The sequence below is a fragment of the Apodemus sylvaticus genome, chromosome X (genome assembly GCF_947179515.1).
Source record: "Apodemus sylvaticus chromosome X, mApoSyl1.1, whole genome shotgun sequence".
In the NCBI taxonomy this organism is placed as follows: domain Eukaryota; kingdom Metazoa; phylum Chordata; class Mammalia; order Rodentia; family Muridae; genus Apodemus; species Apodemus sylvaticus.
In genome coordinates, this window is record NC_067495.1 from 79,121,517 (window position 1) to 79,124,935 (window position 3,419).

Here is a 3,419-nt window from a genome sequence, read left to right on the forward strand (position 1 = left end):
AGCACAAATATTGTGGTTAACCTTAGTAGGAATCTCAGCTAGAGTCAGCACCAATGATATCATATAGCCTTCTAATCCACAGACTGTCAGCTAGACAGGAATGTGCCACCAAAAATTTCATTCTCACTCCTGCCCTTTCTGATACAACCCATCTCTCCATACCTGATTGCCATCTCAGGTCACCTCCTTTCCTCTTCTTTAACCCAGTTCCTTCTTGTCATTCACCTCTGGATACTCCTTTTGTTTCCCCTTCTGAGTGAAATTCTTGCATCCTCCCTTGTGTCTTACTTATTACCCAGTTTCTTTGGGTCTATGGATAGAATAACTGGGCACAGTTATTCTGAAATTTATGACTGGTGTCCACTTATAAGTGAATACATATTATATGTGTCTTTCTGGGTCTGAGTTACTTCACTTAGGAAGATATTCTCAAATTCCATCCATTTGCCTGTAAAATTGATGATGATTTTGTTTTTAATAACTAAAGAGTATTCTATTTTATAGATGTACCACATTTTTATCCATTCTTCAGTTGAGGGACATCTAAGTTGTTACCAGTTTCTGGCTATTATGAATAAAGCTGCAGTGAACATAGCTGATCAAGTGCCTTTGTGGAATGTTGGCATAACTTTTGAGTAGAATTATTGCTGGTTTCTTTTTTTTTTTATTCGATATAATTTATTTACATTTCAAATGATTTCCCCTTTTCTAGCACCCCACTCCCCGACAGTCCCTTAAGTCCCCTTCTCTTTCCCTGTCCTCCCACCCACCCCTTCCCACTTCCCTGTTCTGGTTTTGCCAAATACTGTTTCACTGAGTCTCTCCAGAACCAGGGGCCAGTCCTCCTTTCTCCTTGTACCTCATTTGATGTGTGGATTATGTTTTGGGTATTCCAGTTTTCTAGGTTAATAACCACTTATTAGTGAGTGCATACCATGATTCACCTTTTGAGTCTGGGTTACCTCACTTAGTATGATGTTCTCTAGCTCCATTCATTTGCCTAAGAATTTCATGAATTCATTGTTTCTAATGGCTGAATAGTACTCCATTGTGTAGATATACCACATTTTTTGCATCCACTCTTCTGTTGAGGGATACCTGGGTTCTTTCCAGCATCTGGCAATTATAAATAGGGCTGCTATGAACATAGTAGAGCATGTATCCTTATTACATGGTGGGGAATCCTCTGGGTATATGCCCAGGAGTGGTATAGCAGGATCTTCTGGAAGTGAGGTGCCCAGTTTTCGGAGGAACCGCCAGACTGATTTCCAGAGTGGTTGTACCAATTTGCAGCCCCACCAGCAGTGGAGGAGTGTTCCTCTTTCTCCACACCCTCTCCAACACCTGCTGTCTCCTGAATTTTTAATCTTAGCCATTCTGACTGGTGTAAGATGAAATCTCAGGGTTGTTTTGATTTGCATTTCCCTAATGACTAATGAAGTTGAGCATTTTTTAAGATGCTTCTCCGCCATCCGAAGTTCTTCAGGTGTGAATTCTTTGTTTAACTCTGTACCCCATTTTTTAATAGGGTTGTTCGGTTTTCTGGAGTCTAACTTCTTGAGTTCTTTATATATATTGGATATTAGCCCTCTATCTGATGTAGGATTGGTGAAGATCTTTTCCCAATTTGTTGGTTGCCGATTTGTCCTCTTGATGGTGTCCTTTGCCTTACAGAAACTTTGTAATTTTATGAGGTCCCATTTGTCAATTCTTGCTCTTAGAGCATATGCTATTGGTGTTCTGTTCAGAAACTTTCTCCCTGTACCGATGTCCTCAAGGGTCTTCCCCAGTTTCTTTTCTATTAGCTTCAGAGTGTCTGGCTTTATGTGGAGGTCCTTGATCCATTTGGATTTGAGCTTAGTACAAGGAGACAAGGATGGATCAATTCGCATTCTTCTGCATGCTGCCCTCCAGTTGAACCGCCAGATTAATTTTCAAACTGGCTGTACAAGTTTGCATTCCTACCAACAATAGAACAGTGTTTCAATTGATCCACATCCTCCATAGTATGTGCTGTTATTTGAGTCTTTTTTTTTTTTTTTTTTTTTTTACATTAGCCATTCTGGTTGGGGTAACATTGAATTACATAGTTGTTTTGATTTGAATTTCCCTGACCACTAAGAACATTGAATATTTCTTTGGGAACTTCTTTTTCATTAAGCAATCCTCTTTTGATAATTCCCTCTATAATTCTGTACCCCAGTTTTAATAGTGTTATTTAGTTTGGGATTGTTGATATCAAAATTCTTGCATTTTTTATGTCTTGAGTTAGTGAAGATATTTCCCATTCTGTTGGCTGCTTTCTTATCCTACTGATGGTGTCCTTAGTCGTGCAAACATTCTTTTAGTTTCATGAGGTTCAATTTATTAACTGTCAATCATAGTGCCAAAGCTATTGCTGTTCTGTTCAGAAATTTGCCTCCTATGCCAGTGAGTACAAGCCAGTTCTTACTATCTCTTTTCTTATCTATAATATGTTCAAGTTTATGTTGAGGTCATTGATGCATTTGGATTTGAGTTTATGCAGCGTGGTAGATATGTCTATTCTATGTGCTGACATCCTCTTAGATTAACACTGTTTGTTGAAGGTGCTTTTCTTTTTCCATTGTACAGTTTTGGCCACTTTGTCAAATATCAACCATCCATATTTTTATTTTAATATCTATGATTCTACTTCATTCATCAGACTGTCTATATTTATGCCAATATCATGTGGTTTTATTGTTAATGCTCTGTAGTATAGTGTAAAATCAGAGATGTACTTTTATTGTACAGGATATTAATAGTTATCCTGGGCTTTTTTGGGTTTTCATATGAAGTTAGGAATTGTTCTTTCAAGGTCTACAAAGAAATGTATTGGAAATTTGATGTGAAATGCACTGAAATTATAGATGCTATTGGTAAGAAGGCCTTTTTTACTGTTAATCCTATAGAGCCATAAGCATGGGAGATCTTACCATCTTCTTATATCTTATTCAAATTCTTTCTTTAGCAACTGGGCGTCCTTGTCATAGAGGTCTTTCACTTGCTTGGTTAGAGTTTCTTCAATATACCTTCTATTATTTGTGGCTTTTATAAAGAGTGCTATAACTCTAATTTATTTTCCAGACTATCTATTGTTTGTATAACAGAGGACAACTGATTTTTTTTAGTTAATTTTTTATCTGGCTATTTAGCTTAAGGTGTTTATCAACTGGAGGATTCTGTTGAAGAGTTTTTGGGGTGAGTTATGTACACTATCACCAATAGGGTCTTCTTCTTTCTCAATTTCTACCCCCTTGATTTATTTTTGTTGTCTTATGGCTCTAGATAGAACTTTAATAACTATGTTGATGAGATATGGACTGAGTGGATAGCCTTGCCTTGTTACTGATTTTATTGGAATAGCTTTAATTTAATTTCATGTTGGCTATTGCCTT